This window comes from Camelus dromedarius, chromosome 7, assembly GCF_036321535.1.
Source record: "Camelus dromedarius isolate mCamDro1 chromosome 7, mCamDro1.pat, whole genome shotgun sequence".
Taxonomy (NCBI): Eukaryota; Metazoa; Chordata; class Mammalia; order Artiodactyla; family Camelidae; genus Camelus; species Camelus dromedarius.
In genome coordinates, this window is record NC_087442.1 from 69,797,898 (window position 1) to 69,825,593 (window position 27,696).

The following is a 27,696-nucleotide window of genomic DNA, read 5'->3' on the forward strand; positions in this document are numbered from 1 at the left end:
TGTGAAAATACAGATGGACAAAGGCCTCGTGTCTTTGATACTGAGACAACTTTTTCATTTTGTATTTTAGACCTGTGTGCGTGTGTACGTGCAGTTATGAGTGTAAAATGGTTTCTTCAATGAGCAAGTATTTAAAATTCTATTATGAGGTAGAGAAACAAAATTACCTTAAAAATGTAGAAAATTGCATGGTAGACATAGCAGATAAAAAGTAGGAGTATATATAAATATATAAGTATTTATATTAATAAATATCTTTATTGTGTTGATGGTTCATCGATAAAATAAATATTAAAATATATATAAAATATAAATATAAAAAGCAATAAAATTTGACAAATCAGACTAATATTAATAAGGTTTGACTAGTGACCTTTGAAGAGTTTTAGAACTTTCGAAAATTTATTCTTTGATCTGTAGATCTAGGAGTCATTGGGTTAGCCACAGCTTTTCATAGAAGAGAAGCTGTAAGAACTAGAACATCATATTTATTCACAAGAACTGAAACTCAGGAAGGAGTCAGAGGTCTTCAGAAGGAAATATAAGTGCTAGAATGACATTGTCTTGCTTGGTTCTGTCCCAGAAACATGAGTACAACAGGCAGGACACATTTACGGAAACACAACCTCCGTTTTGGTCTGCTGAAAATACTATGACAAAACCACCACAGGGAGATGACCAAATTCATCCTTTTTCACCATTGTTAGGGACAATTTCTCATGACCGTGTTTCATCATAACTATGACCTGTTTTCAATGAAATTCAACTATAACTACTAATGTTCTGATTTTCATGTACTTGTTCATTTTTATCCGGGGCACAGGAAAGACAAATGAAAAAACTTTGCCACTTTTATTTTTCTTTCTGTTACTAGGTATAATAGAAATAATTACACTTGTTACTTCTGGCTGGATGTCTTTCTGTGTCTTCATTATATCTTCATATTTATCTAAAAAAATACTTTCATAGTAAAATTTACTTAAAATAAAATGGTATTTAATGGGACAAAAGTTAATTCTCTTTTTGAAATCTTCAACATACAGTTCAAAGTCTGGGGACTAGTTACCACTGTTACTCATTTTTAGCTGCATTTCAGAAAAATCTTAACCTTTGAACCAAATGGAAGCAGACTTCTTCAATAGCAAAAGAATTTAGGGATTAATAACATTAGTTCTTTGTTCTCTTTTGAGTAAAATAAAGTTTAAAAACACCACAAATTGTATGCTTAGTTTTCTTAGAATATTGGGGGGTTTTTTAGAAAGCTTTCATTCTATTAATTTTTAGAGAAAAAGCCACAAGAATATAGCAGGAAAATAACTATAGCAAGAGAATTATGTAGAGAATTTACAGAAATTAAGTAGGACACAGAAGAGAGCAAGTAGTGATATGGCTGCGGCTACAAAAAGCCTTCTCAGCCAGGAAGAGGAGAGTAGTTAGCAGGTTTTCAAGAGCATGATTAAGTGGACTTTGGAAGACAAAGTGGTTGAAAATGGCTAGTTTCCACTTAGTTTCTTTCTTGGAGCCAAGCATTTGTAAAGATGACTAGCTGGAGGTAATTGATATAAAATAATTCCAGTGAAGGAAGTGAAATGTCTGAGATGCTAGAAGGGGCAAGACAGTCATAGTCTGTGTTGCCAAAAGGATCCATGTCCCACCTTCAGAAAGTTTCTTGTTCACTTTAGGAAAAGAAAATAAAGTGAATTTAAAAGGAAGGACTACTTTGAATAATTTTTACTCTTTTTCCTTTTAACATCTCTCTGAGGGAGCGTGAATGCCTGTAGCATTGAAAGAAAGACAAACTAACTTAGGCTTTTCTTACTGCTCCTGCAAATGTTCAGTGAGTTTTAGTGGCCTCAGAGCCTCTCTCTCCTTTCAGGGGACACGTTAACTCAAAGGTTGCTCCTGTTTCCTCCTTTTGACCCCACCTTGTGGAGTCATGGCAGATTTTTCTGCATAAAGCAGGACTCTGATCAATAAACAATGACAAGGTGCATTTTGGTGAACATGGGTGATTTTGCAGGCCCTACACTAGGTGTTTTACAAACATTATCTTCTTTGATCATAACAGCAACCCTGAATGGCAGTATGCCGTATTCATTATGAGCTGGTCTTCAAAACCATGCTGCATTTCAAAGTGAATCCAAAATCCATTGCCTGCCACCAAGGGTGCTCCCTATTTTGTTCTATCTATTGTTTTAATTCCCACCATTTCATTTCCTGGGTTATATTTTTGTCAGATTAGTCTATTTACTCCTCCTAACATATGTAACCTGTTCCTTCCCTACTCAGACTTCTTCCTCCTGTTCCCGTGATACAGCATATCGTCACCCTAAATACCGTGATTTGACTAAGCCTTCCCTGAGTCTCTTTTATGCTTCATGCCAGTGTCTCTTTTGCTGTGGTTATTGTGTATGTAAATATGCAACATCCCATAATTTGACTAGAAATTGCTTCTTAGCAAGGAAAGCCTCTCAGTGAATATGTTTATTCACCTTTATATACCTTACCATTCTAACTGCAGGAGATTGCCCATGGAAAGCCTTATTAATAAGTTTGCACTGGCTGAGGGCCTGCCGTCTTCAAAGCACTTTCCTAATGTAAGGTATCGTTCTATCTGCTATGAAGGCAAATGAGAGTATAAGGCAAAGTCAGTATTCCTAAATAATTTGTATTTTCTCAATAAGTAGGTGTCACACTGTACAGTCAAGTCGAATATTCCCAGTAAAAGAAGACATTTTCTAAGTGCAAAATGAGATAGATGTTCAAGAAATTTAGAGGGAGACATCACAATGCTCTGTGTGGTCTGTGATGACTTCATGGGAGGGGCTAAAGGAGATCAGCTTGAAAGAGAAATCATACTTGAATAGGTGTGGAAAGATGGTGTTCCAAATGACAGGAAGAGTCATTGGTGGGAGTGATCCATTTATATTCAGGGAATAAAAAGTGCAGATTGAGTTCCAGGTTGAAGCATTCAGCCTCAACTTCATGGGTACTGGGCATTGGTCCAGGTTGTTAGTTTACATAAAGGCAATACAGTAGTGATTGTAAGTAGTAGCTTTGGAGTCAGGATTATTCTTATCTTAAAGCTAATGGCTTAGGACTGTGTCTAGTTGATGGGACACGTTGGGTTCAGTTCACAGCTTAACTACAAAGGCAGGAAGGATCTTATTTTTAGCAAGGAAATAAATGTACCTATTCTAGGGGGAAAAAAGCTGGAAGTTGCATATACGGTTAGCATGTGTAGTCAGAATACCAATTTCACTGTGGTAGGAAGAATTTGAAGATGGATCCTACAGTCTCCATCTTCCGGTGCACATGCCTCATATAATCTTGTCCCCTTGAGTGCAAACTGTGATTAAGATGGGTTAGCACTCCCTTGATTGTATTATCCTGTATGGTAAAAGGTATTTTGCAGACGTAATTAGTTCCTTAATCAGTTGACTTTGAGTTAATCAAAATAGAGATTATCCTGACCTAATAAGGTAAACTTTTAAAAGAGACAAGAAACAGGAGCAGATGGTGTTCACAAGTTGGCCTTAAAAAGGCAAACTCCTATGCTTTTGGAGAGGGCCCCATGGCAGAGAATATGGCTAGAGGCCACTAGTAGCTTAGCACCTCAGTCCTACAGCCACAAGGAACTGAATCCTGCCAACAACCTGCAGGAACTTGGAAGAGGTCTCCAAGCTGTGAATGAGAAGACAGTCTAGCCAATAGCTAGATTTCACCCTTGTCAGAATTCTGAGCAGAGGACCTAGTTAGTCATTCCTTGTCTTGTAACTTCCAGAGATTGTGAGATAATACATTTGTGCTGTTTTTAAAGCCACCAAATTTCTGGTAATTTTTTTTACATCAACAGAAATTAATACACCACCCATATATTTATTTTCATTTTATCCAATAATTTAAATTCTCACTTAACCCAAAATAAATAAAGTAGAAAAGAGCTTGGGGAAATAAATTAAAACTTTACAACATTGAATTTTAGATATATTTTGGTATATCTGATAAATGGTGGACCAACAGTTTGTGATTGACAGCAATAGCAGAAAGTAGATTATTAAGATGCAATGTGTCAGCCATAGGGGGAAAAAATCTTTAAAATGATAGCATCACTGTGGAGCCTGCACCCACCTTCCTGCCAGGGGTGAATTTTGGGCACCGAGGAGAAGCAGGTACATGAGTAAAACTGGAAGAATTATGTTACTCTGTGCACCTCATGCCCCAAAGGTGCCATCTAAGAAAGTGGAACTTAGAGGATGGGGTGAGTTACCTGTTGCTATTGGAAAGGAGAGAATGCTGTGGTGGAGGATAGAAGGGGAAGGTCAAAACATGAGGGGAAAGGCTGAGCAGTGGCTGGGAGCAGAGAGGCAGTGCTGTAAGAGCAGTCTGGGGCAGGTTTCCAGCCCTTATCTGATGGAAGCTGTAGCAGAGAGCAAGTAGTAATGAGCAGCAGGTCAGGTGGCATTTCTGGCAGAGCAGCTGGCAGTTACTTGGAGCACAGTCACGAACAGCAGCCTCAGCACCAGAGCCAAGCAGGAGCAGCATCCTGATTGTATCCCTGGGAGCATGTGGGATGCTTCTTCACGGATAGAGCCACAGCTAGTGTGTCGGGGTTAGAGGGGAGAGGGGAGGGGAGTGGCTTAAAGAGGGTCTGAGGTCTGACCATTTCACCAGTGAAGGCTATCAAACTATCAAATTGGGGTGTGGATTTTTAGGGTAACATTTGTTACCTGCTGTCTTTGCCATGTAGAAACACTGGGTTGTACTAGTGGTAAAAAAAAAAAAAAAAAAAAAAAAACTTGACCAGGGCAATTTAGTCAGATGTTTTTTATTTCCATGTAACTGTTTTCTTGCCATTGTGAAGATGACATAAGCCACAGAAAATGAATATTAATTGCAACTTTCTGGAAGTTCTCTAGATCACTTCTGGTTCTTTTCAGATTATCCCAGGGCCACGAGAACAATGCTACTACCATCTTAACCTGTCCTCACATACAACTTCAGACTCAGCATGATTCTAAGGGACTTACATGTTCCTTTATTCATTTTATGTTACCACGTGGCTTTCTGTGTCTCACCATTCTCTTGCCATTTCTACTTTCCATTTAACTGGGGAAATTTGATTGCTGTGTCCTACACTGACTTCTCTATGACCTCTTGTCACGATTTCTGTCTTGATATTCCTTTCAGGTGGTGTTGCCCTTCACTTCTTAATCACCAGGCTGAATGAATCCCATGATTCAGGACTTAGAACCATTCTTCTGGCAAGTTGCTTATCAACAATGTGTAGGAGGGTGGTTAGTTATATTTCTGTCATGGCTATTTTAGGTATTTTAGGCCTACTTTCATTTTTGTTTAATTAGAAAAAAATCAATGGATAGTTACTTTTTTTATACCAGAATGAACATTTCTCATGGTTTTTATTTTTGTGATCTATATATTTGTACCTTTTAAAGCCAAATTCCATAATGATCAGTATATGTTAACCAAATAATTCTTTTATTGGTTGATGCTTTCTTATTTTGAAATTACACTGTTGTCCTGCACTATATATTTATATACATACACACATATTTCCATGATTTTAAAGAAGCTGTAGTTTGTAAAACTATTGATAATTGTGCTTATGACAAAATAAAAGTCATTTTTAGTTCTTTCAAATCTGAGGTCATTTATAATTTGCATCCTTTTAGAGACAGGGAGGGGGCTACTATTTCTTAAGGAAGAATAGCCATTTTGTTCAAATGAGTATTGTCATTGCTCATGTTTGATAATGCTGCTTTTATAAATGCTGACATTTTATTATTCCCATTGTGTAATATCCAGATAAGCCTCTGGCTGCCAGTGTGAATGTGACATTGCTGAGTTGTTAAGAGGGCAGGCTCTGGAGTCAGATTACCCAGGTTCAGATTTTGACTCCATCATTCACCGATGATACAGATTGGGGCATAAGACCTAACTCCCTCTCCCCCATCTCTCAGTTTCTTTACTTTTAAGTAGGAAATGATAATAGAATTATTTGTGAGGATTAAATGGATTAATTCGTGTAATGTCCTTAGAACAGAACCTGACACATATTAAAATGTTTGATGAATTTTAGCGTGTGTGTGTGTGTGTATATATACACAGTTGATCCATATTGATATAGTTTATGAATTTCACACTTTACCTTGAGAATATAAACCATACAACAAATAAGAGCGTTTTAGTTTTGCCTGTAGTTTAATCCTATGCTGATGACAGACTGTCTGTAGGGAAGTGCCTCAAATTGTTTTATGGTTTTTGTCTTCCAAAAGGATGTAATACGCTTTGAGAAATTGTCAGATCTAAGTACCGTGACAGTGGTTCAGAATATGGTGCACTTGGACTTTGCATTGCAGAGATTGCTGTTTCCTTGGAGGTTACTTTAGGCAAATGACACAAAAAACAAAATAGCTCCCTAATAGATGCTGAAATCCTCAGTAGAACATATGAGGCAGACTGTTCTGATTTCAAACAACTCCAAATGTGAGAATGTTCTTCCAAATAATGAAGTGAAGTCTGTATTCTTACAGCTTCATCCAGAATTCTAAATTCTGAAGCCACATGAAATGGGCCTGAACCTTACTTAAATACATATAAAGACTTACCAAGCCCCACTGTTGTCTTTTGAAAGTGAACTTCTCTGGTTAAGCCTCAGAAGTCCCAAACTGCTCACTTTCTGTTTCCCCAAGATACTAGTTTATTTTGTCTTATCTCATTTGGAAATGGAAAAAAGTTCAGGATCCAGTTTCTGGTCTCTCATATTACTATAAAATCAAATTAGCTAATGCTATTTTATTCAAAAGATTTGCAGTAACACTATCTGTCTTCTTTCCAGCCTGAAGTAATTTCCAACAATAGATATAAAACACTCTAAGTCTTTACTGCTTGAGGGATTTATGCATCGTACTTTGACTTTAATTATGTGAAATCATAAAATATGCAAATTATAAGATTTGAATTTCCTTGAGATTATAATCCTTAGTAGTTCCAACTTTAATTTTGTCTTTCAAGTGGAGTATTTTGATGATAGTTATGTAGATATGGGATCCTGGAAAAAGATAATTTAGAAAACCTTAAAGATTAAAGAATGAACATTTTAAAAGTAGTTGTATGGCTTAATGATATAAACATTGGTGAGGTGTTGGTGTACATAACATCTCTGTGCTGTATTCAGTTTATAGGATGCACAATTTGGAGCACATACTATGATTATTCACGGTAGCCCAAAAAAGCTATTAAAAGCTACTGAAAGAGGAATTTTAGTTATTTAAGCAAATTATAGGACAACAGTGTAAGAAGGTCTAGTTGATTTGCAATATTGGATTAGTTTCAGGTGTACAGCAAAATGATTCAGTTATACATATGTATTTCTTTCTGATTCTTTTTCATTATAGATTATTTCAAGATACTGAGTGTAGTTCTCTGCTGTACAGTAAATCTTTGTTGTATATCTTTTTTTGTATATAGTATTGTGTATCTATTAACCCCATACTCCTATTTATCCCTCCCCCCCCTTCCTCCTTTGGAAACTTTAAGTTTGTTTTCTGTGTCTGCCAGTTTGTTTCTGTTTTGTAAATGAGTTCATTTGTATTATTTTTTAGATTACACATGTAAGTGTTATATATGATTTGTCTTTATCTGTTTCACTTCACTCAGTATAACCCCTAGGTCTATCAATATAGCTGCAAATAGCAATGTTTTATTATTTTTATGTCTGAGTAATATTCATATATAGATACACACACACATACACACACAAACACACACATACCCCACATCTTTTTTATCCAATCATCTATCATCTGTTGATGGACACTTAGGTTGCCTCTGTGTCTTGGCTGTTGTAAGCAGTGCTGCTGTGAACATTGGGGTGCATATATCTTTTCAAATTAGAGTTTTCTGGATAGAGTCTTCTCCAGATATATGCCCAAGAGTGGAAATGCTGGATAATGTGATACTCTATTTTTAGTTTTTTAAGGAACCTCCATACTGTTCTCCATAGGGCCTGCACCAATTTTCATTGCCACCAACAGTGTAGGAGGGTTCCGTCTTCTCCACACCCTCTCCAGCATTTGTTATTTGTAACTTTTTGATGATGGTCATTCTGTCTGATGTGAGGTGATACCTTATTGTAGTATTGATTTGCGTTTCTCTAATAAGTAGTGATGTTGAGCATCTCTTCATGTGCCTATTAGCCATCTGTATGTTTTCTTTGGACAAATGCCTATTTAGGTCTTCCGTGCGTTTTTTGATAAACACTGTAAGCAATTCTGATTCAGAAGCCCCATACTTTGAAAAATACTGTTATATTGCCTAAATCAAGAAAACAAATTTAGGTTGCACCTGGTTTCCAAATTCACTGTCTCTAAACTATTGTATTGAAATATCTGTATGTATTCAAATCACAGCACCTACCCAAGAGAAGCTACATGTCTTCTCACACGTGACTTGAAGCATTTCAGTGACTAGATTTTAAAAGAAGAGGAGCATTTGTATAATTAGCCTGAATACGAATTTGAAAGTCATATTCAAATGTCAATTTTATTTACTTTGAATTATCTTTCTGACTTTATCCAATAATTTTTCCTTGTTATGTAGAAGAATAAAACAAAATATTTTGGAGAGCACTTAACCTCTACATTTTTCTTTTAAGTATTCAAAAATACTGTTCTTGTTTTCCTGAAAATTCACAAATTTATAAAAGCATGTATACCCACTGACAGCCTTTTTCACCCTTCAGCCTTGCAAATAATTGACTTTGACAGCTTTGCAAATGCTTGCCTTTCAGAAGCAGACCCAAACAGTATCTAATGATGGAGATGCTCATAAAAAGTTCACATGCACAATGGAAATGCAACACTGGGGGAAATGGATCAACTAAATAATTTTATGCTTATGTTTTAAGATTAAAGTAGAATAGATAAACAAGATTACACTGTATAGCACAGGGAAATATACACAAAATGTTATGATAACTTACAGAGAAAAAAATGTGACAATGAGTGTGTATATGTCCATGAATGACTGAAAAATTGTGCTGAACACTGGAATTTGACACATGGTAAAATGATTATAAATCAATAAAAAATGTTTAAAAAAAAATAGATTCTTCAGAAGACTCCTTTAGTTCTCCAAAAAGAAAAGTTTATCATGTAAAAGTTTTTTATAAATACCGTAGTGAGTCTCAACTGAGATCAATAAGTGCTTGTGACAGAATGTCACAGATCATTACAATCTCATCCTAAAATTCTTCTTTAGTCACTGTCCTCTCCACATTCCCTTACTGCTCATTCCTTCCCATTTAATCCACAATCTTTGTGGCCCTCTTTAGGGTTTGAATGTATTTTGGAATTATTTGAGATATTAGGGAGAAATAGTGTTCAAAAAAAACTAAAGGTTTTTATCAGCAAAAATATGCTTTTTCCTACAGTTATGAACTTACGATGGCAATGCAGTAAATACTGAAACTCTTCTGGAGATTTTTAGGTATGGGGAATTGAGTTTACAACCAGGATGGTTCTGATTTAAATTCTTTCAGCAAGTAAAAGTATGCAAGTTACTGTGTTTGAAAAATCAAATGTGGAAGTGCACATAGAAATAAGAAGGAATTTTTAGATTTGTCAATTTATGCTTTACTGTGGTATGGTTGGAATGTTTAAATTCCAATTGAGGTAATCTCTGTACCTGTGAAGTTGGTCAACTGATTCCGCAAAATTAAATTCCCAAGAATGAATTCCTTCTTTTTTGCGATGCTTCTACCTTAGTGCGCACTTGCCTTGCCAATTATTTATATTAGATTTGTACTAAAGTTTGAGACAATTGACCTTTGATTTTATGCGGATGAGCTATTATGCAAATTTTGACCTGTTGTTGCTACTTGGGCACAAGGGAGAATTTTTGTTCAGCCACTTGACTCTTTTGTGTCTGGTTTAATGGTTGAATCGATTATTTGATTCCTGCCTTAGAACTATCATCTTTTTTATTTTATTTACTTTTTATTGAAGTATAGTCATTTTACAATGTTTTGTCAATTTCTGGTGTACAGCATAATGTTTTAGTCATTTCTTTTTAATTTTAATTTGTTTTAAAGTAATACCTAATTTATTAAATATTTCAAACAATGCTATAATATTGAAGAAAAATACTTGTGAAAGATTATAAAGATATTTGGGTATATATATATATGTATATTTGTGTTTGTCATTATGTATATAATGACAATTCTTGAAAAGGAAAACATGGGGTGGGGAGAAACTGGTACCTGTAGGAGCTTGGTTGGATTTGCAAAATTAAGGTGAACTGTATTGCGTAAGAGTATTTCCAGGACTTGGTTTTGCAGCATTCCTTTTTGCATAGGAGATCTCCTAAGAATTATTACCTATGATAGAAACTTTTCTCTTGTCTTAGTAGCTTAGAATAATTTGTTATACCTGAACTTACGAATGTTTCATAGGCCTTCTGAATCATTTAAAATAACGTGTTTCCCTCTTGGTGGTAACTACTGAAAATTTTAGAGCCAAAATTAAGATTTTTCTGAGGTTCTCTAACTGATATTTGCAGACCTCCAAGTTTACAAGCAACGGCTGAATGCTTTTCTTTCCCTTTGGATACATAACGAGTAAGAATTGTGTTCACTTTACATCTGCCTATATTTCATAGATTCTAAAATGTATATTTTTCATATTTTAACAATTCTGAGGTGAAGATCTGTTTTATAGCTTAAGTTTGTTTTTTGACATGCCTTTTTCTTTGTCTGGGATACATAAAGTACTGTAACCTTAAAATAGATGCCATCTTAGATTCAGTGACATAAAATATCAGTAGTTTTGCGGTGTAGGGAATACTTAGTAGGTTGAGAAGAACATAGTTATTGAAAGCTCAAAATGACAGTGGATTTAGAAGGAATTCTTAGACTGCGATACTTACTTAGTTAAGTCTAAAACATAGCTCATTTTTTTGTTTTCTGTGAAACTTACTGAATGTTTTGTTTTCTGTTTATTTAAATGATCTTACAAAATAATATCTCCTCTAATTTTTACTCCATTCCTTCTTCCTTCCATTGCTTCTTACCACCATGTTTCCTTCCATGCTTCCTCCATCCAATCCTTTCTCCATTCTTTTCTGTCAGCATTCAGGAATATTTAATAAGCGCATTTTATGTTCTAATGACTTGCTAGTTAGGATATAAGTGGGAGCTTAGTATAATCCTTGATGTCAAGATGCTTTGTATCAAGTTTGCAAAACAGATAGGAAAACAAACCTTTGTAGCAGTGTAATGTTTTACAGGTTGTTGTAGAAAGGAGGGCACATTATTTGTCAGAGTAGGGTGAGAAGGGGAATGATCTGGTGAAGATTAACCTGGGTCTCAAAAGATAAGAAAGAAAATCCAGATGAAAAAGTAGATGAAATGTGCCTTAGGAAGAGGAAATGGCATGAAAGAGTAGGGAATATACAGAAAACTTTAAGATGACTGAATAGTAAATGAAAATTTGTGATACTGGAAGAAGAACCCGAAGATGTAGAAAGACCAGGTCATGAAGGACCTTCTACATTTGACTGGGGAAAATGCCATCCAGAACTTTTTCTGGATGGCAGCGTGAACCCAACTTGAGAATTATTCCTAGGACATGATTTGCCTTTACAAAAATCACTCAGGCAGCAGCGTAGAAAATTAACAGGAAGTATAAAGGTTAAACTGAAGCTAGAAACTCCAATTTGGAGGATGATGATTAATATAGAAAAGTAAACAGAGAGGAGGGTCAAATTATAAACCTAATCACATGGTAGAGTCGAAAGGATTTGGTGACCAGTTAGTCAGATTAGAGGGAGGAGTGAAGAACATTGCTGTTCATACACAGCTTGTACAACTGGGCTGAAGGCTGTCTAACACTCAGCAGAAGAGAGGCTTGGGAGTTGTGAAAGCAGTGAAATTATCTTACTTTCGTTTGGGGTCATGGTGGTTTTTTTGATCCCTGTGGGACATCCAATAAGTAGTTCACAAATATGAGTTTGGAATGAAACCATTAGAGACACTGTGCTGAACATGTGGCATGCATTATGTCATTTAAACAATATTATTCTAAGTCAGACTATCAGTGTTCCCTTTTTACAAATGCAACGGTAGCTTATAGAATTTAAATAATATCTGAGCTCAAATTGCTAGAAAGTAGTGGAGATAGTATTGGATTTGAAAATTTCTAACTCTGCAGCCTGTGTTTTTTTGTTTGTTGTTTTGTTTTTATTAAGACTTTCTTTTTCTGGAGTAATTTAAGGTTCACAGCAAAATTCAGAAAGTACAGAGATTTTCCATATACCCTCTTCCCCCACAAATGCACAGCCTCCCCCATTGTCAGTATCCCCCACATCTACACTGGCACATAATGGTTACCCAAAGACCATAGTTTGCATTACAGTTCACTCTTGGTATTCTTGCTTTTGTATATTCTGAGTTTGAACAAAAGCATAATGACGTGTAACCTTATTCTGGTATCAAAAAGAGAGTTTTCACTACCCTAAAAATCTACTGAGCTCCACCTATGTGTCCTTCCCACACCCACCTCCAGGCCACCACTGATCCTTTTACAGTCGGCATAGTTTTGTCTTTTCCAGAATGTTAGACAGTTGGAATCATAATGTTGTAGCCTTTTCAGCTTGATTTCTGTCACTTACTAATACATATTTAAGGCTCCTCCATGTCTTCATGGTTTGATGGCTCACTTCTTTAGCACTGAGTATACATATTCCATTGTCTGGCGGTACCACTGTTTATTTATCCATTCATCTACTGAAGGACATTTTGGTTGCTTCCAAATTTGGGCAGTTCTGTATAAAGCTGTTGTAAACATCTGTGTGCAAGTTTTTGTGTGGACAAAAGTTTTCAACTCCTTTGGGTAAATACCAAGAAATGTGATTGCTGGATCATATTGTAAGAGAATATTTAGTTTTGTAAGAAAGCACCAAACTGTCTGCCAAAGTGGATGTACCAATTTGCATCCCTACCAGCAATGAATGAAAGTTCTTGTTGATTTACTTCCTCACCAGCATTGGATATTGTCAGTGTTTTGGATTCTGTTGCTTTATTTTTAAAATTAATAAACTTCATTTTTACAGCAGTTTTAGATTTAAAACAAAATTATCAGAAAGTACAGAGTTTCCGTAACCCCTAACTCCCTTTTCCTACCTTGCCCCTGCCTCCCAATTTCCCCTATCATTAATACCATTAATATCTTACATTAGTGTGATACGTTTGTTACAATTGATAAGCCAACACTGATACATTGTTTTTCTTCTATGGATCTTAATCTGGGTGTTGTATCTAAAAAGTCGTCTCCAAACCCAAGATCACCTCATTTTCTCCTGTGTTATTTTCTAGGAGTTTTATCCTTTTGCATTTTAAATTTAGGTCTTCAATCCATTTTGAATTAATTTTTGTGACAGGTGTTAAGTTCAGAGTCTAGATTCACTTCTTTAAATGTGGATATTCATCTGTTTTAGCACAAGTTGTTGAAAAGACTATCCTTTCTCCATTGAGTTGCCTTTGCTCCTCTATCAAAAATCAGTTGTCAGTATTTGTAGGTGTCTGTTTCTGGGCTCTATTTGTGTTCCATTGATCTTTGTCTTTTTTTTGACCAATACCAAACTGTCTTGATTACTGTAGTTTTATAGGAAATCTTGCTTAATGTTGTGCATTGACAGTCCTTCAACTTTGTTCTTCTTCCTCAATAGTCTGTTGGCTATTCTAGGTCAGTTGCCTTTTCATATAAACTTTAGAATCGTTTTGTTAATATTCACAAAATAAATGCTGAGGATTTTGATCGAGATTGTGTTGACTGAATAGATCAGATTGGGAAGAGTTGACATCTTAACAATGATGTATGTTTCTATCCATGAACTTGAAATATCTCTACATTTATTTAGATTTTTTTTTGTTTCTTTCATCAGAGTTTCATATTTTTCCTCACATTGATCTTATATGTATGTATTTGATGGAGTTATACCGTAAACATTTCATTTTTTGAAGTGCTAATATAAACAGTATTGTGTTTTAAATTTCAAATTCTAAAAGTTCATTGCAAGTATGTAGGACAGCATTTGACTTCAGTGTGTGAGTCCTGGATCTTGTGACTTTACTGTGATCACTTAGTTCCACGAGTTTGTTGTTGTTGTTGTTGTTTCTTTGGGATTTTCTACAGAGACAATCATGTCAATTAAAAAAAAAAAAGTTTGATTTCTTCCTTCCCAATTACTGTGCTTTTTATTTTCTTGTCTTGTCTTAGTGTATTATCTAAGACTTCCAATATGATATTGCACAGAAGTGGTGAGAGCTGATATCTTTGCCCTATTCCTGATCTTAGGGGAAAACAGAGAGTTTTCCCACCATTAAATATGTTGTTAGTTGTGGGGTTTTGGTAGATGTTCTTTATCAAGTTGAGGAAGTTCCTCCCCTCTATTCCTAGTTTGCTGAGTTGTTTTTTTTTTTTTTTTTGAATCATAAATGGATATTCGATTTTGTAAAATTGTTTTTCTGGATCTATTCAAATGATCGTATGATTTTTCTTATTTTTTCTGTTGTGATAGATTATATTCATTGATTTTGAATGTTGAATCAGACTTGCATAACTGGAATAAATCCTACTTGGTTGTATGTATAATTCTTTTAGTACTTTGTTGGACTTGATTTACTAATATTTTGTTGTGATCCTATGTTTAAATCACTCCTTTATAGTATTCTAGGAGAGAAATTTTAATTTGGGAGTCAACTGTATATAAATGATAGCTAAGGACAAGAAATAAAAGTAAACTGTAGTTCAAGAAATGATAGTAAACAGATTAATAATGACTTACATTGTTGAGTGTTTTTTTTTTAATACCAGAAAGTATTGTAATTGGTTTAAAAATATTTACTCTTAAAAAACGCACTTTTAGTTTTCTGTTACATTTATCCCCATTTTACAGATGAGTTAAGGTTGAAGTGTCAGCAAGTTAAGTAGTGATCCCAGGAACTGGATTTTAAATATATATTGTCTTGTTCCAGAACTCAAGCCCTCAGCTGCCATATAATACTAATTATTATAATTCCCTGTCATAGACTGAGAAAAACAAAGGAAGGACTGAGGCCTGAGCTTTGGGAAAAAGCTTTATATAGGCGTTATCAAGGGAAAATTTCTTTGAAAAAATAATCTTTAATTTGGAGGAAAGGCAGGAGAGAATGGGGACCAAAATTTTTGTACCATCACTTAACAATGAGCTGAGGAGACCTAAATTAACCTTATTTTATTATATAAGATATAACTTCTTATGTTGTATTATCAGAGCATAGAGTGCCTTTGTATCACGGTCTGTGAGGTCACTGGATTTATCTTTCACACATTTCATTATTCATGTCATACTGCCAGATGCCGTCAAAATATTAGAGAGTGGCAGAGCAACCTGGAAGTTTCTCGTCTTCTTCCTTTTCCTTAAGAGGTGAACTTAATGACTCCAAGAGAAGTTAAGATAGTGAGAAATCAGCAGCAGGTGGCTAAGTCCACGTCATCAAAATACAGAAGGGTACATTATTTTCATTTGGGAGCACAGTCAACCATGACTAAGCCACCTGTTCTAAGAACTTAAGTATTCTGAATACTTGTTTCCGAACTGTGTAAAAGTTTAACGTAAGAAATGTGTTATTAAAATATAAGTGAAACACATGTTAGATGGTCCAATAAATGAATTATAGTCATTTCAGAATGGTTTTTCTCAGCTGTCATTTGAAAAATCAGAAAGGGATGTGTGAAATTTTGTGATAATATGCTCTTTAAACCAGGACTAGGGTGAGAATAAAGGATGTAGAGAATGTAAAATTTATCATAAATAAAGGAGACGGGAGAATCTCAGAATGTTTCACAAGCTCATAATTATACAAAGGATATTCTACCAGTCAGCTCCTTAGCTATTGTCTTTGGAGAATAGGTGCTTTGCTTTTAAATAAATTTGCCAAATTGCCTGCAGTATTAATGAGAAGTGGTGGGGGGAGTGTTTTAATTGTCTCATAAATCCAAGGATGGCTTGGTTTCTGGCTGATTTGGGATGTGGATCAAAACCCCAGCTAACCTAGAGAGCAGCTGGCTTTGTTTCAAGGAGGAAAATCCTCACAAAAAGGATCTGATTAAGCTCTTCTAGGTAGCTGGATAACTTCTTCTGGGGCATCTAAACTGATCGGTCCATCTGGCTCTGTCTGCCCTATGGATCAACAACTCCAGCAAGCCAGCAACATGTTTATTAAAGAACAACTATGTGTAGTGCCCTTTTATAAGCACTATGGGCAGATAACATAAATATAGTGGTTTAACAATGCTAGATAGCACAGTACTGTAATCCTATGGCAGTCCAAAATTTAGATTCTAAATAAAGGTGGAAACACAAGACACATAAGTATATAACCTCAAAGTAATAAGACAGTATGTGATTCACTGCTAAAATATGTGGTTTAGATCCTAAAAACTGTCAAAGTTCAGAAAAGGGAGACATCAGCATATCCTGGAGTAGTCGAGGAGACCCCCATGGAACAAGATTTGGACCCTGGACTCTGGAACGAAGTTTGTATGTTGGGCCTGGTCCTTATATAAGATATGTTGCTTCTATTCCTTTGATTATTTAAAAGACTTCAGTTTAGTTCTTGCAGCATTTGGGGGGGGGGTTACCAAGGGGGTGTGTGTGTTTGTGAGTTTGTGATATTAGGGGAGGTGAATGTGTTACCTCAAGGAGGGGAAAAGACCCCAGTTCTTGTCTTACCCAAAAGAAAGAATTCAAAAGGGAGACTGCAAGTGTTTTGTAAACAAAGGGTTTTATTAGTAGAGCAAAAGTTAGTAAAGTACACCTTTGAGAACTGAAGACAGGACAACCCAAGAAAGGAAAGTGGCGCCACTCCTTTTTTCTCCTGTCTTACATCCGGCTTATGGGAAGTTCTCGTGATTGACAGCTCACATCGCTTGAATGCTTAAGCATGTTTTCTTCTCTTTTTGCACATACTTTACCCATGATGCACACAGAAGAACCTATAGGAGGGGGCCCAAACCACAATGGTAATTATATTATAATGATCATTGGGTCATGTTAAGTCGGGTCCTTCTCTCTGTTGTGCAGCTGCAGGGTCCTATTCTAACCAGCTTCTTTGCCGGCCTTCATTTAGAGAAAGTAAAACTCTTTCAAGCCCCTTATCCTGAGCGCAGGTGTACTGTTATTTTCTGGGTTGCTCCCTCCCCGTTCCTCTCCCCTTGCCCCGTGCTCATTTCTATCTAACTGCCTAACAGAAGGAAGCCAGACAAACTTGGGTTAATACCATGGAACAGCTAGTTATTCATATGGGACACTGAGAAAATTATTTGAATTCTCTAATTCTCATTTTCTTGTATATTTATAAGGAGTGAAATGTTTCTTCAAAGGAATTTTGTGGATTAGGTATGATATTGAAGCATTTTACATAGTACCTGGAAAATAGTAAAACTTCAGTAAATGGGAATTCTAGTATTTGTGCTATAGAGTGGAAGGTAGCAATTGTTGATGAGCTGTGGATTCTTTATAGTGGTCTCTATCACCATTACTATGAAAAGCAAGGGAAGTGGATTTTGAACGCAATATGCAAGTCAAGTTTGACTATGATAATGTAAAATATTTTTAGTATCTTCAAAATCAGCAAATATTTACTGGACATTATAAGAGGTAAAGCAGCTTATTTTTAATATCTTAATTTCTAATAATGTGTTACATTTGACCTAAGATGAGAACTGTATGTAATACGCCTTTGAAAATTTAATCTTACATGTCTTCTGATGCTAACAAATGTCATACCTGTGCATATAAATATATATACGTTTGTAGGTAGATAATGAGCAATTCTTTTCGTAATCTCTTTGATGTTGAAAATACGAAAACATAAAGGCAAAAATACTCATTGTCATTCTTTTCCATCCAAAGAGGTGGCCTTGTTATCTGGCCCAAAAGTAAACAAATGTGATTTATGTAATAGGAAGCCTTCTTTGTCCTGCTTTTCTATATTTGGCATTTAGAGTTTGAGCTGTTTCCTATTTTTGCTTTTGCATAGTGAAATTTTAGTAGCTCCCAAGATAAGAAAGCACAGATTAGGGTACTCTACCTAGCTAGAACAGTTTAAAATAACTAGCTATTTTTATTTCTTTAATGCTACTTGGACAAGTTTGTTGTCTCATATTGATTTTTCTTCTTATTTTTGAAATAATTGCTCCTGGGCAAAACACAACTATCCTTTTATTGTTAAAGCTCAGACTGTAAGAAATGCCAAAGGTAGCCAAAGCTCTCATGTTTAAAAATTGATGTCTCAGCCTTGGAATCAAAAACCTAAATTACAAGCACACATTTATCTTTGGGGCCTTGGATATAAACAAGGATTTATTCATTTTAGAAAAGAAATATTATTTTATCTAGAATTAATAAAAATGAAATAAGAATTCAGAAAATGTGGGTGTGCATTCATAGTCTGTGATTTATATTTCAAATCTGGACAAATTTAATATTAAGATCTAAAAGCACAGAAAAGTCTAATTCAGGAAATTTGAAAGTTGTTTAGCTAACAGTGATCATGAAATGCTTTCACTTTCAGAGTCTCCTTGAAAAACTTTTGGAGAACTATAATTATTATCATTCCTAGGAAGATGCTGTTTCTTATTTTAAAATTAGTATTTCTTTAATCTATTTATAAAATCCAAAGCAATGTGTTAAGTATATAGTAGATACAAGACATATATCTCTATTAATTCCTGGAGTTTCGCATGGGGAAGTATTAAGAAGGTAGTGATGGTGTAGTTAGAAATTTAGAAATTCAAATAGGCACTATTAGGGGCTGAATTGTATCCCCCCTGAAATTCATTTGTTGAAATCCTAGCCCTTAGTACCTCAGAATGTGACTATATTAAGAGATAAACCTTTTAAAGAGATAATTAAGTTAAAATGACATCAAATGACTGATGTCCTTATGAGGAAAGATTAGGATAACAGACAAAAGAGGGACAGTGTGAGGACACACCAAGGAGATGGCCATCGGCAAGCCAAGGAGAGAGGCCTCAGAAGAAACCAGACTTGCCATTACCCTGATCTTGGGTGTATCCATAGCTGTGATAAATTTCTGTTGTTTAAGCCACCCAGTCAGGTTATTCTTACAGCAGTCCTAGAAAACTTATACAGGTATCTAAGTGTCATACTATTAATATTTTTGTTCTTAAAATCCCCATTGGGTAGTGTTTGTCCTGAAAAAGGGTTGCCTCTGTTGAAGTATTGGACAATTTTATTAATTGTGCATCATTTCCATGAATGAGTCAAGAACGTATTTCTAAAGGTCATCATCTTTCCAAACTTCTAGGAGATTCATTGCCTGTGGGCTAGGTGGAAGAAAAGAATTATTAAATAAGCAATAATTGATTGGATATTTTTATATTAGACAATCTGGAGGATATAAAGATAGGGTCCTTGATGCACTTAACAAAACTTACAAACTAGTAGTGGTGATAAGCTTTGAATACAAATAGCTATTATATAAGCCAACCTATGCTCTGTGCCTTAAGAAAGGTCTACGCAGATATAGAAAGTTCTGAGGAGGGGGGAAAAATAACTTCATCATTTGTATTATCTGTTCCAGAGGGTAGGTTAAGGAACTCTCCTTGGAGCAATGGGCATTTTAGCTGGATCGAAAGAATGAGTAGAATTTTTGACACAGGATTTTTAAGAACAAATTACATTTTATGCATTACCAGTGCATAAGCAACTCACTTATGCTTTGGAATTCATGGAAAAACCAATCTCACTCTTCTCTCCATCCTTCATATAACAACATAACCCTCTTTGTGTTATTTTCCTTTTCTTGAGTACTGATCTTTACTCCATGAAATGATTTAGGTTGGACTTGAGAAGAAAGTGGACACTGTGATAGTTTAGCAATCTGAGAACTATTAAACTGGTGTATTAGCTCAACAGTCAGCTAAATGATGTCATTAAAATTGAATTGCATCAGGCAAGTCTGCTTCACAATCATCAGGTCCCAGTCATATTAAATAACTACTTAGCTGTTAGATTTTAAAGCCACCGTCAATTTATAAGAAACATTGAATAATAGGAACTCATGGTGGTTTTACAAATATTTTTGCTATACATTGTGGTTAGAAAGGTTGATTTTTGCTCCATCGTTGTTGCGTTTAGCTGGAGCCATGTTAAATGACAAAAGAAACATATTCTGAAATTTTTGACTTTCAATAAGCCGAATTATGTCCTCTCCACCAACTACACCGCCACCATTTATAGGCAAGAAATGATACACCACACAATTTTGTGAAGATTCCCACTTTAGACATTGAATCAAAATCAGTATTTGACTACTTTTTATATATGTAACCTGTGCAATTTTGTGTTCCAAATTATCACTTGGTAAAATAGTTACTTTTTTATAGAGACTGATCTTTACTTGTTTTTCTTTATTATATAATCCTCAACAAAGTTTGTTACTTGCAGCAGGTTCGTATGATACTATGTACAAAAAATTTAGGGATTGTTATAATTTTGATGACAAGGCACACGTATATAGTTTAATTTTGCTTAATAATTCCTGTTAAATTTCAACCACTCAACCAACCAGTTAATAGTTTACTGATCAGCTGCTATGTGGAAAGTGCTAGGTATTTAGCCACTCAGATTCTTATTTTATAGGTATCAAAACCCTTCAAGTTGAGATAATTATTTTTTTCTCAAAATTCTTATACTTGCACACTTTAGGTATATTCATGGTATAAAGATAGAGGGTAAAAAATTCAGTAATAAAGTTAACTTAAGGCTGTCTTTTCTGCTTCATGTGAAGAAAAATAAGGTTTCAATTTCTCTTCTGGAATTGGAAATAAAACCTTTAACTAAAAATGGATTTGTATGCAGTGAGCATTTGCAGCCATTTTTGCTATGGCAGGCTTCTGTTCACCCAAGTCACAGCCTGAATCTTTAAGAGCTGTCAGAAGCTTTGGGGGCTCCGTAGATGTAGGAAGTCTGATGTGTGGAATGCAAACAAAGCTTGAGGGCAGTGCAAATGGTGCATGAAAGAGAAACACCACTGCAGGACTCTGTTAATTTCCCACTTCCATACTTACGTAAGAAGTTGCCATATGACTTTTAGATGTAATCTTTTGGCAATTTTTATGCCTTTGTGGAATGCAATAGGTGCACATAATCAAATATCCAGCACATTTTCCTTCCTACAATTTTGAAATAATGTCTTTTCAAGCCAGCTTATTTACTGTGTATCTCTTCAATATGCTAGGGCCATAAAGGATCAAAACTCAATCGGATATAGCCCTGTATTCGAGGAGTTTATATATACTGAAGATCAAAGAAAGTGGAGAAGATAGGCAATCTAATTGACATACGTATACTTTTTCTTAATTTCCTTGACTATTACTTGAGGCTTGAAGCTTTCTCCAGAATTTCAACTTCATTAATTTAATTTATTTTTTTAATTTATATTTTTATTGAAGTATAGTCAATTTACAATGTTGTATCAATTTCTCGTGTACAGCACAATGCTTCAGTCATATGGGAACATACGTATATTCATTTTCATGTTCTTTTTCACCATAAATTATGACAAGATTTTGAATATAGTTCCCTGTGCTATACAATATAAACTTCTTGTTTATTTTATGTATATTAGTATCTGCAAATCTCGAACTCTCAGTTTATCCCTTTCCACCCTCTTTCTCCCCTGGTAACCATAAGTTTGTTTTCTATGGCTGTGAGTTTGTTTCTGTTGTATAAGTAAGTTCGTTTGTCTTTTTTTTTTTTTTTTTTTTAAGATTCCACGTGTAAGTGATATCATACGGTGTTTTTCTTTCTCTATCTGGCTTACTTCAACTTCATTAATTTTAAAACAGTGGTTGTCAGGGGTTAGGGAGTGGGTATAGCTCAGTGGTAGAGCGCATGCTTAACATGCACGAGGTCCTAGGTTCAATCCCCAGTACCTTCATTAAAACAATAATAAATTACACACACACACACACACACACTCACACACACAGAGTGGTTGTCAGTTGAGGAAGAACTTGCCCCCTGCAGGGGATATTTGACAGTGTCGGGAGACATTTTTCATTGTCCCAACTGGGAAAGGGATGCTACTGAATCTAGTGGGTAGAGACCAGGGACACTGCTAAACACCTTCCGATGCCCCGAACAAGCCCTCTACAATGAGCATCCAGCCCCAAATGTCAAATGTTTGTAGCACCACAGAATATATCAATGTTCATGCTGTAAAATGCATTTGAGTTTAAAATCTGAGTTCAAGCAGAAGATTTTATTTCTCTTTTAGTCTTTTCTGTCTCTCTTAAACAAATATATGTCTTTGGAAGCCCCAGCCGGTACTCATATGTTATTATTCAGACTCATGTTATTCAGACTTTCTGATTCAATTTAGTAGCATGTAGTGATAAATGTAGACCAAGTCCTATAATCTTTTTTATCAAGAAAAATGTAATTTTAGGAATTAAAACTGTTATCAAAAATTAGAATTGGACATTATCATCACATTCTTGAATGATAGATGCTTCGTTAGATACTACATTGGAGCTTCAGTATAGTATCAGACCATACTTGGCTATCCCATTTTTATCCTTACCCTTCTAAAATGGCTTTATATTATAGGTTAATATTTGCTAGGGAAATATATTAAAATAAAATACACAGCTACTAGATTAAAAAAATTTAATTGTAGAAGGTCATTTGGTTGTGATTTTTGGATTCTATCAACTGTATGTTCTTTTCTTGTTGCAGCAAATGATTGAAAGTTAAACTGATGCATTAATGTGGGAGAGTTTTTAAGACACAGAACTGAAAAATAGGCTTTGCTGCTTTGAAAATAGAAGTCCGTCTCGAGTGTTGACTTCAGCAGGCTGTGGAGTACTGGCAGGAGGTGGAGCAGTAGGTCTCTGACAGTTACTCGGAAGCAGGCAACTCCAGGTTCCCTTCACATGTACATGTATTACTCGATATTTCTGAACCATTTCTTTGGAATATAATTCACACGGCCTCATAACCACCTAGGTCATTTCAGGTTTTTAAAGAAAACACTTTATTTATGTTTTAAAGTGCATCAAACATCATGATATTTGTAGTTTTGATATATTTCTAAAAGCAGCACTGATAAAATCAGCAGTTATAATTTTTAAAGGAAGCAGTAACCATTGTGTTTGTCATCATGTTTATCATCAAAGGCTATGATATTTCAGAGAAGTTAAATGTCCTGATTCAATGGTGGTTCTGTCTAAAAACCACTCACAGTTACCCTGTAAAAGATAAACTTTGTTCAGAGGTGTAAGTACATTTTTATTCATGATGAATAAAAATACAGTTCTACTTACTGTGAGATTAGTGCAGCATTTCAGAATTTTATATCTAAATATATACACTAGAAACATAGGCGGAAGCAAGATACAGTTCTTAATGTTTTACTCCCTTAATGGAAATTAGATTATCAGTATTTTTTAGTTTATATTTCAGGGGTAAGATTATTGACTACCTCTAAAAGACTAAAAGTTTGGCTTGATTTACTGAGTCAATATATTATTAAATTGGCTAGAAGTCTACTTGTGTTGAAGGTGTATGCATTTCGGCCTGTTATTCCTGTGATTTAATAGAAGATAGAGAAAACCACTGAACTAGTTATATTTGTTAAGGAGAGAGAAGGTTGTTAATGTCGTAGAGACTTAAAAAAAATGTTGAAAACTAAATTATTGGTAAGAAAACTAACATATTATAATCCATCTTATAATTACCCTAATTTTGGTGTCCTGTAAATCTGTTCACATATTTGCTACCAAGGGCTCATTTCTAATGCCACCCTTTAATCCATCTATCCAGAACACACACGCACACACACATACTTACACACATGCCTGCCCACAATTTTAAATGCTAACTACGTTTTAGGCTCTGCCAAGCTTTTCCTGATGGCCTGGGGTGAGAGTAATTTCTCTTCCAATATGCTTATCATTTCTCCCATGTAATGTTACTATTTGCAATTTTAGTACATGATTAAAAAAAAAAAAAGTTCCCCAATTGGTAAAATGTGTGGAATTCAAAAGAAATTCTTTTTTTTTAACAATATAACATTTTTTATTGATTTATAGTCATTTTACAATGTTGTATCAAATTCCAGTGTAGAGCACAAATTTTCAGTTATACATGAACATATATATATTCATTGTCACATTTTTTTCTCTGTGTGCTACCATAAGATCTTGTGTATATTTCCCTGTGCTATACAGTATAATCTTGTTTATCTATTCTACAATTTTGAAATCCCGTCTATCCCTTCCCACCTTCCACCCCCTTGGCAACCACAAGTTTGTGTTCTATGTCTATGAGTCTGTTTCTGTTTTCTATTTATGCTTTGTTTGTTTGTTTTTGTTTTTGTTTTTAGATTCCACATATGAACGATCTCATATGGTATTTTTCTTTCTCTTTCTGGCCTACTTCACTTAGAATGACATTCTCCAGGAGCATCCATGTTGCTGCAAATGGCATTATGTTATCGGTTTCTATGGCTGAGAAGTATTCTATTGTATAAATATACCACATCTTCTTTATCCAGTCATCCATTGATGGACATTTAGGCTGTTTCCATGTCTTGGCTATTGTAAGTAGTGCTGCTGTGAACATTGGGGTGCAGGTGTCTTTCTGAAGTAGGGTTCCTTCTGGATATATACCGTGGAGCGGGATTCCTGGGTCATATGGTAAGTCTATTCCTAGTCTTTTGAGGAATCTCCATACTGTTTTCCACAGTGGTTGCACCAAACTGCATTCCCACCAGCAGCATAGGAGGGTTCCCCTTTCTCCACAGCCTCTCCAGCATTTGTCATTTGTGTATTTTTGAAAGATGGCCATTCTGACCTCACACTAGTTTTGATTTGCATTTCTCTGATAACTAGTGATATTGAGCATTTTTTCATGTGCCTATTAATCATTTGTATTTCTTCTTGGAGGATTGCTTGTTTAGGTCTTTTGCCAATTTTTGGATTGCGTTGTTTGGTTGTTTCTTATTAAGTCGTATGAGCTGCTTATATATTCTGGAGATCAAGCCTCTGTCGGTTTCATTTGCAAAAGTTTTGTCCCATTCCGTAGGTTGTCTTTTTGTTTTATTTATGGTTTCCTTTGCTGTGCAGAAGCTTGTAAGTTTAATTAGGTCCCATTTGTTTATTCTTGCTTTTATTTCTATTGCTTGAGTAGACTGTTCTAGGAGAACATTTTTGAGATGTATGTCAGATAATGTTTTGCCTATATTTTCTTCAAGGAGGTTTATTGTATCTTGTCTTACGTTTAAGTCTTTGATCCATTTTGAGTTGATTTTTGTGTATGGTGTAAGGGAGTGTTCTAGCTTCACTGCTTTACATGATGCTGTCCAGTTTTCCCAACACCATTTGCTGAAGAGACTATCTTTATTCCATTGTATATTCTTGCCTCCTTTGTTGAAGATGAGTTGACCAAAAGTTTGTGGGTTCATTTCTGGGCTCTCTTTTCTGTTCCATTGGTCTATATGTCTAAAAGGTCCAAACAAAAACTACTAGAGCTGATCGAAGAATTCAGCAAGGTAGCAGGTTACAAGATTAACGTTCAAAAATCAGTTGCATTTCTTTACACTAATGATGAATCAACAGGAAAAGAAAGTAAAGAAACAATCCTCTTTAAAATAGCACCAAAGTAATAAAATACCTAGGAATAAATCTAACCAAGGAGGTGAAAGAATTATACACAGAAAAGTATAAACCATTGATGAAGGAAATTAAAGAAGACTTTAAAAAATGGAAAGATATCCCATGCTCTTGGATTGGAAGAATCAATATTGTTAAAATGGTCACAGTGCCCAAGGCAATCTACAGATTTAATGCAATCCCTATCAAATTACCCAGGACATATTTCACAGAACTAGAACAAATCATAATAAAATTTATATGGAACCATCAAAGACCTAGCATTGCCAAAGCATTACTGAAGAGAAAGAAAGAGGCTGGAGGAATAACCCTCCCAGACTTCAGACAATACTACAGAGCTACAGTCATCAAGACAGCATGGTATTGGTACAAAAGAAATTCTTACTGAAAAGAAAGCCCCTGGAGTTCCACTTCTGGCCACGACAGTATGTGGAAGTCAGGATTTGCTACTCAGTGAAACTGGTGAAAATTATGAAAAACAACCATTTAAAGTCTCTGGAATGGCCCTAGGGACATCCAGCAAATGAAGAAACGTTCTGTAAGGAATCCACAAAACCTCGGTAAGAGCTGAGAGTCTGTGGTTTTTGATCCAAGACCCTCTGCCTTCCTCGCCTCTTCCTACTCAGTGAGAGGGAAACTGTGCTGAATTCCAGTATTAGCAGAACAGAGTTTCCTCTTTCCAGGTTCCCAGTCTCAGGGCTATTTTTCTGCAAGGGGCGGGACCTTAGCCGTCTCATCCTGCCTCCAGCTGTTTATTATTGAAGCTAAGTTCTGGGCTGGGGTGGCCAAGAGATGGTAGCTCCCTTTTTAGTACCAGCTCTTACTCCTGGGACAGAGGCTCCTTTTTGGACCCGGCACCACCTGAGAATATTGGGGCCCACCTAGCCCTCATCCCAGATCCTGGCACAGGGAAAGGCAAGCCAAGAAAACCTGGGAGTCTGCAAGAGTGAAATAGGGAAAGACCACTGGAAGGAGCCTTCCTGCGGTCAAAACCAGTTTCAAACGCTTCCTTGGGAACTGTTCCTTGAAAGGAGACCAATTTTGATTAGATTAGACTGAAACATTTGCTGCCCCAGGGTATTGTTGACAACAATAGAAGCATCACCTGGCAGTTAGTGGAGTGTGATAGCTGAGTGTGATCTAAGGGAAGAGGCCATCAAAGAGAGCCCTTCAGAAGCAGTCACCCCAGGGTGACTCACTGTGAAGCAGCATCAGTCATCACCATGCAGGCAGAGAGGATAAGTTAATAGATTTCACTAAAATAATCCAGCCAGTCATTAAACAAATAAATGATAATAAATACTGGAGGAGTTTTGCTCAGATTTGCTATAATTTATTCTCTAAATGATCTAGTTTCTAACGAAAAATTATGAGACTTGCTAAGGTACAAGAAAGTATGACCTGTATTCTCAAACAGCATGACCTTGTATATGAAAAGTCCTAAGGAATCTACCCAAAACTGTTAAAGCTAATAAATGATCTCACCAAGATTGAAGGATCAAATACAAAAATCAGTTGTATTTCTGTACACTTGTAATGAACAATCCGAACAGGAAATCAAAACAGTTATATTTATAATAGCATCAAAAAGAATAAAATACTTAGGAATACATTTAACAAAAGAAATGCCAGATTTATACTCTGAAAACAACAAAAAAGTGTTGAAAGACATTAATGAAGATCTAAATAGATGAACAACATTTCATATTAATGTTAATGGGTTGGAAGATTTAATATTGTTAAGATGGCAGTACTCTGAAAAATGGTCTGCTGATTCAGTGCAATCCTTACCAGAATTCCAGGTGGCTTTTTTGTAAAACTGGACAAGGCAATCCTAAAATTGATATGGAATTGCAAGGAACCCAGAATAATTTTGAAATGAACAAAATATGAGGATTCACACTTCCAGATTTCAAAGCTTAATACA

General features: G+C 35.5%; 1 protein-coding gene across 5 annotated transcripts in view; it reads left to right on the plus strand.

Annotated features, from left to right (window-relative positions):
- Nucleotides 1-27,696, plus strand: part of PCLO (piccolo presynaptic cytomatrix protein) — a 310,859-nt gene that overhangs the window by 75,769 nt on the left and 207,394 nt on the right. The window lies entirely within an intron of this gene.